At 43.9% G+C, this 7,735-nt stretch overlaps 1 long non-coding RNA gene across 1 annotated transcript; it reads left to right on the top strand.

The window, feature by feature from the left end:
- On the top strand, positions 1–7,398 carry LOC147677824 (uncharacterized). The gene is made up of 2 exons (XR_015302455.1): positions 1–3,205; positions 3,241–7,398. It is a non-coding gene; the product is annotated as an uncharacterized LOC147677824 (long non-coding RNA).
- The last annotated feature ends 337 nt before the right edge of the window (positions 7,399–7,735 follow it).

Raw genomic sequence — 7,735 nt, 5'->3', positions numbered from 1 at the left:
GTCAGATCGCCAGCACTGGAGGCCATGGGTGGCAACCTGTGATGTATTCTGGCAGGCAGCTCCAGTGTTGATTCTACTAAAGGGCTTGCTTTGCCACCAGGCCTGAGGGACCAGCAGGATACATGAGGTCAACTGTACACTTTAGAACCCAGGAGTGAACTTGACCCATTGTGATCATAACCTAAATGTCACAGACTCGTTAGAGTAATGCATGCCACTATGTCCAGGATAACCCATGAGAAAAGAGATCCTCTGTGTAGGTGGCAGGTGGGTCTTCAGCATATTAATCGAAAACCCTGATGATGAGAAAAGTGTGACTGCTGTTTGCTAGAGATCCATGCTGGACTGCAGTGTGCCCACTTTCAGCAGCCAGTTATTCAGGACAAGAAAATATGCATTCCCGACCTGCATATATGGGTTGCAACATTGCGTCCACCTTTGTGAACAGCTAGTGGGCAGACGTGAGGTTGAAGGACAGGCTAGTGAGTTGAAAGTGCTACCACACCACCATGAACCGAAGGAAGCATCTGTGGGGCTGCTAGAGGAGTAAAGGAAAGTGCATTTCATGCAAGTCCCAGGACACCAACCAGTCCCCTTTATCCAGTGCAGAAAGAATCTGGGCATCGGTCAATACAGTTGAAGGTCTAATATTGTTTCGAGTCTTCCTTACTATATGGGCACCACACAATATCAAGTGTAACATCCCATGCCCTTCTCCATTGAAGTCTGGACAGAAATAGGTGGAACATAAGTTGAGTGGATGGGAAGGGCATAACCTTGCTGAGCAATCTGTAGCACCCTCTGCACTAAAGTGATAGCATACAAGCCAGACAAAAAAAAAAAAATCAGCACCTTACTGGTCTCACGTTATAAGGCAGATCAGGGCAGCTGGGCCAAAGCTGTGGCAGAGGGGGGTGGGGAGGATCAAGATCAGGAAGAGGGCATGCTGCCCTCGGCCTCTGTAGCCACCACACCCACCTGAGCCAATAATGGGCTGTGCTGGCTGTTGTATGGGTCATAAATGCTGCCTCTGTAGATAGAGAAGACCTGGAAGAAAACTCTGAATTTCTGGTAGCATTTGCAAAGCTGTCCTTTAGGTGTTCCAGCACAGAATCAGCGTTTTCACTAAAAAGCCTTAAACCTTCATATATCTATTAAGGATGCCTGCATGTCACTGGAAAAAAACAGTACCATGCATCCAGTCTTGATGCTTGACCCTAACAGTCCGTCGTTTCCAGGCTGGCCTTCAGAACATGTATAGCTGTGTTGTCGTATTGGAATGTATTGAAAAATGCATTCCTGGCTTAATCAGGGGCGGCCCAAAAGAGCTCACTGCCCCTATTGAATAAGACATGCATGTAGTGTCCCAGTGCTGGATGACTCTTCCATCAATGTGCTTTGAGTCTGCCCAGAAGCGCAGTATGGAAAGAATTGAAATGTACCTTGCTGGTGAAAGCCTGAACCACCAAGGTCTTGGGAGTCAGGTGATGGGTTAGGAAAGCTGGGACCCCTGGGTCAGGTCGATGGTGCCTAGCCGCCGAACAGGTTGCTGGGAGACAAAATGTAGTCCTGTTGCTGTCAGCATCTCTGTCTAAGTCTCGTTAAGAAGCAGCAAGGGCTATGAAGCATCGGTTCCAGACTGCAATATTGTTGTTAGTAGAGTTGTCCTGGTGTCTATGATAGGGAACGGTATACCCAAAACGTCTAATGCTATGCAGATTGCTATTGCTGAGGTGGTACTCTCCTAGCTGAGTGGCACTGGTGGTAAGTCCAAATCTGTCTCATGGGACGTATCTAAGCAGCGGGCATTCTGTATGTCCATGTAGATGCCAACATATTTATAATGAGGGGGGAATAATTTATCTGTCTTATTGTCCGCATCTCCTATGGCATCTAAATCTAATCCAAACAAATCCTCCAGCCTACGATAGTACCGGATCGGGAAAGAGGCTGGAGTCCGCCCAATGTTGGAGGCGGCACCTTTGTGATCACATCATGAGATATAGGCCTGGGGTGGGCTAATGTTGACTCCGAGATAAATGTTGGGGTCGGATATAGGTTAATGAGCCCCTACAGGTGTGGCTGGCGTTGGACCAGTTGGAACTCCAAGGCCTCTGTTGCAGGAGTGGAAATATGGGCTGGCTCCAATAGAGGACTGGACAGAGGTCCAATGGGGGTCAGTCGGCACCCCTGAGAGCCCCACCGGCAGAAGTCCAAATGTCTTTTCTCCAGAGACAGAAAGGAGTCTCTTGTACTTCTTCAGACTTGAACCCGGAACAGGTTGGCTACCTGAACAGCCCTGCTTCTTGTGTTCTGTGATGTACAGCTCTGACTCCCACTCCCTTCAGGTGCATCAGTGAGCATTTATAGCAAGCCATGGATTTGTAGCTAGGCCCTAAACACTATAGGCAGGCATCGTGTGGATCCCTGGCTGATATCCGCTTCCTGCAATCCCAGTATGGTCTGTAGTCTTCAGAGAACACGTTTCAATAGCACAGTGTCTAGAAAATATGCTTTGGGGAATAAGTAAACTCTGACAGTCAAAGCTCCAGATCCACATTGAAGGGCGTGAAAAGAGAGTCTCTTGCAGGGGTGGCATCTTTATATAGATCCTTGCCACCACTTCCTGGGTTAGCTCAAGGTCATTGCAGAGCCAATTGCACCATCTATCGACAGTGCGTGGAAGTCGTTGTTTTGAAAAGTTCCGAATCCAATCTCGCGCCAGTGGGGATTCAAAAGGTGAGGAACCAGCAGTTAGAAGTATCCCATCTGAATATAGTTTTTTAGGGGTGCAACCTCCGATTTCAGGGCCTAAGTTTGCAATAACGATATACAGAAAATGTTCAGAAATGCACTTTTAAAGATGTACGGCTAAAATATTCGCCTAAAGGGGTTGTTAACTATCCTTGTTTCTGAAATGGAATATTCACCACATTGCGAATCAATTACAATTTTAATTACCCCCATTATTGGTACTGCTGTTTACTCCTCTCATTATAGAGTAGTAAGGAGCAATAATGATTATTATTGACCAGTTTCACAATCAATAATGTGTGATTTCTCAGTGTCATTTGTATCTGTTGGCTATTTTACAAAACAAATACCTTCATTGCTGAATTGTTTGAATGTTCCTGGTACGGGTAGCTCTGTCAACTATTGATAAGCAAAGGCCATGTTTTAGTCAGGGGAGCAAGAAAAGTTCTAGGTGTCTTCATTGGGGGGGAGCAAGAAAAGTTCTAGGTGTCTTCATTGGGTGGCACAGAAAAGACATGCAAGCGAGCTTGACCAAATGACATCTGGATTTAAATAATTGTAATGTTGTCATCTGAATTTGAGTAATATTCAGGATGCTCTTAATCTGTCCTGATGCAAAATTAGAGCAATGGATAACACAAGCAAATGTTGAATATCAAGTGTATGATAATGTTTGGACCTGTGCCTACGCTGCTACGAAGCACCTTCCATACTTAAAGATGCTCTAACCGATAAAAGGAGTAGGAAGTGATCTTGTGAACTTATACTGAGAAGAGCAACGGGAAAGGAGCAGCCTCAAAAACTCTTTCCGCCTTCTTTGCGTACAGTGGGTACTTCTCTTAAGACAAAAACAATGGGATATTTGGAGTTGAGCAGTACATTTTCAGGGAATGCAGTTTTGTACTGATCGTTCAGTAAGTACTCACTTATGTTTCCGTTTCTTCTCTTCCGAGGACCTCAGGACCACCCTTTTTTTTACTGACGTGGGTATACAAGTATATTAATGTTAGGTGGGGCCGGTGCTGGATCATGGAGTATTGTTTGATGTTAAAGTGATCAATCTGTACAACTGCAAAACTGGCCTTGCTTTTGTGAACCAGGGCCATATTAAGGCATGATCCGTACCCCGTACAGTATTCTTTTTTAGGAGAACAGAGCCAATCAGAAGAGAGTCTGCTTGAAATGTGAAGCCAATGATATGCATTGAAAGCACTTTGAACAGGACAATGAATATTCTGAACATGCACTGCAGCCTGGCCTAGTAATGCTTCCTTCCTTGCAACATTTTATCTAATGACAGAGCCAAAGAGGATTCGAGAAACAACATAAGGACTTTGCACACGCACTTCCTGAGCAACCAATAAACCTGTTAAAATTGGACTCAATGTGGCAGCATGCTGGGGGAGATGTTTTTTGAGCAGTTGTTAGACTTGGAGGCTCTAAGAAAGTAAAGGCTATCAGGAAATGTGGGGATGGCAGTGCCACACCTGGAAAGGGTAATGGTGCATGTGGATAGACTGTCTAGAGATAGTGCTAAGGAGTCTACCGCAGCTTCATTGGATTCTGCTCACAATCGGCGGGTGGCTTACAGCCTCCTTGTCTTGGAGAAATGAGTAAAGGAGAAAGCAAGTCCTTCCATGGCTGTGGGTTGAAGGGATCCTCTCAAGTAGACTCTTTTGAAAAACATAGGGCCAAACAATGCATCCTAAAACTTTTTTTCCAGTATGTTGACCAAACTAATGACATTGTTTATGCAGATTGTTCAGTGGTGTACTGTAAAATGATGGGGCCCTCAGTTTCCCCTATCTCACTGATATTCCTTGGCCTTGAGCTAAATGGGGCCCTCCAGAAGGATGTTGGGGGCTCGGCCGCAGGGGCCTGCGTTACACCCCTTAGATTGTTCTTAATGGAATCCTGTGAAATAATCTAATACTTCAAGGTTTGCTACAGTCCTCAGGATCATTACTCCTCTGCATCATCAAATATTTTCATGTGCCCCACGGGAAATTGTGTGTCCGGTAAAAACAGGGAAGCACAGAAGATGAGACATTGGTTACTTGATTAATCACGTTCTAAATCCTGTGAAGAGGGGGATGTTATAAGGCCTAAGGTACACAAGTATTTGTATATCTGCTCCCACTGGGACGGAAAATACTGGAGATCACTCATTTGGATTTTTAGACATTCTAGAGTCAGACAAAAAGACATAGGTTTGCAATATTGATTCATACATGACTACCAGATCCCCCTGTCAGGCAGATAACTTTGCACCTTAGAAGATCCCTTTAGGATCATTTCTGCAAACACAATTCACGAACTTTAAGCAAGATATCCCTCTAGCAACAGAGGGGAAACTGTCCAGGGGTCAGGTCATGGAGGGATCTGCACTTAGACAAGCATGCCTTGCAAACATTACACAAACAGCCAATCCAAGGTAGTTAAATATACAGAGGTGTAGAGAAGCACAAAGGCCAGGAAATACATGGAAATTGGCACAAATAGACATTATTGTTTAGGACGGCAGTTAAATCAATAGTAGATATATGCACAAAAACAGACTCTGCAAAACATGCAGGCTGCCTAAAATGCGGGCTCTCAGTACATGCTCAAAAGTATTAGGCCAAGAAACAAAGAAAACAAGCCCATACATTAGCACAGGCAGATATATGTACCTCCAGATACCTATGTAGGAAGCAGCAGCAGGCATTAGCAGCTGCCCGAGAGCCGCACACACATGAAGCTACTGGTTACACAAGTCCAGAGTTCAGAGAACTGTGTTGCTGGGGACAGGATACAATCACCATGCTTTTTCGATTGAAAGACTCCTATCCTTCGTGATGGACCTGTGTAGACATGCTGATACATTGTTCTACACGTTGATGCAATAGCGCAGGTGTTGTGCAGGCTCACAGTTATTACATCTACTGTCTGAAAACAGGATAATTCGGTGAAACTCAACCAAAAGTCTGGAGAAAGGAAATGATAACTTTTTATTCCTTATCCCAAAATTCTGCAGAAAGTGGAGGTGTCCTGTTGCCTACTTTTACCCACCATGTAGAATGGTAAGACTTTTTGCCCTGAACCCAGTGTCATTCACTATATGAAAGAGGCAAGCTGCATCCTCAAAACCCAGGGTGTGCCTTGCTTGGAAGCTTTTACAAAACACTTTGCGAGAAAGGACTAGCTGGTCCATAGAATGCCCGACACTAATGATAGCATTAAACTCCAGCGCCTTATTCTCCGGAAGGGCATATGCCCCTTTTAGCCCACATTCTGACAATTTACCTTTTGTGCCTCTTAAATCCAATGAAACGTTCGACTTTGCTCAAATTGCACATTGGTAGAATGAGACTGTGCTTTGAAAGCCTTCATTACCTGCTGTGGACAATCAATGTTTTCGAGGAAGGATATGTTTTGCCCTAACACCTTAAATCAGGACCTTATTGGGAGATTGCTGGGTTTTAGTGTGGGGTCACTGGGGGCTGGAATCTCTGATTCAGACTGGTATTGCCGCAACAAAATCCGCTATTACAAGATTTGTCCTTGGAATGAGGACTAACTACACAGAACAGGGAATACCAGGTCCTTTGCCGCTGCTTTTTGCCCGATTCCAGAGAAAAATCTGCTGGCATTTTCTGCCTGTTCGGAACAGCTAATAGTGAGGAACTTTGAGTCAGGAGAACTGATTGTATTAATTATGAGGCAGTGGACCTGCTGAGCCCTAGAAGCAAATTCATCCATGATTGTTGCAGGTCAGTTGTGGCCTGAAATCGATTGTTCCTCGCACTCCAAAGAGAAAGGACATAAAAGCTTTCGGGACTGATTTATTTTCAGCTTTGGTGTAAGGACCACCCAATATCTCCATTCCCTAATGTGCTTGTATGGCATCTACCCTTTCTACCTTCTCGTGCTGTGAGGTCTGCAAGTGTGCATATCTATGACTCAAGTATTTAATATTCACTGAGAAGTGGGAGAGGCCTTTAAACCCTGGAAACCTGTGACACTTGTTAGCTGTTCTCCGGGGCATGGAAAATCTAACAACGCCTACTAGACAGACAAACACATTTCTGTGCTAATAATGGAATAATATGGACCATCATATCAGGCAGGTAAATGGGTATAAATTGTTGCAAAATCTTTATTTTTGTTTATGTATGTACTCCTTCCCCGCCACCATATATAAAGCATTAGGACTTCAACCCCTGCTGCGTCCTCCAAATTGTACATTGTGTGCTCCAATCTTATGACAGTCCACCAACCAACAGTGTTGCACTCTTTATGTCCTCTAAGTGCACACTCTTTCTCAGGTGACTTGTCACCATATCCCCAATGGCACCTGCAAGTCCTTATTTTTGCACAATATTGTTTTTTATTTATATGGTGGTAATGTCTGATGAGAAATGATGAACAAAGCTACTGTTTTTCTATTGATACTCAAATGTAACGTTATGGCTCAGGCAAAATATATAGAACTTAGACCTGCAACCTGCAGGAAGATGGAGGATTCATTATTCCTTACTATTTTTTGTCAGAGGTTCATTTTCAAAGTCAAATTATTTGAATGTCATCTCTCCATAAAATGTCATCTAATCTTTTTTATTAAGCCATATAAGAAAATTAAACCACTGATTGAAGAAACTGAAACATGGCTCAAATATTTTTTTATAAAATGTTAACCAAATGGAAGGGTGGCTGCAGGAAAAGCTCATGTATCATATTCCAATGTGTTAATCAGAGGAGGGATCTGCATATCCTATATGAGCAACACTGCTGCTTCAATGGGTATAGTTTGTATTGTTCTAAAAGTTTGAGGGGGGTCATGCAGCACTTACTGTTATTTGAAACAAGTCTAGTGGTCCCAGGACACAGGTCGCATCACTGACGGAAAGTTTTATGGTGGTACCTATTACACCTGTACATTAGACCAAGTCATGTGTGTGAATTGAAGGAGATTCCTGTGCACCATTGTTTAAAATGCTAA

This window comes from Lissotriton vulgaris, chromosome 12, assembly GCF_964263255.1.
Source record: "Lissotriton vulgaris chromosome 12, aLisVul1.2, whole genome shotgun sequence".
Lineage (NCBI taxonomy): Eukaryota > Metazoa > Chordata > Amphibia > Caudata > Salamandridae > Lissotriton > Lissotriton vulgaris.
Note: the sequence above shows the minus strand (reverse complement) of the source record. Positions and strands in the feature narration are given on the sequence as shown.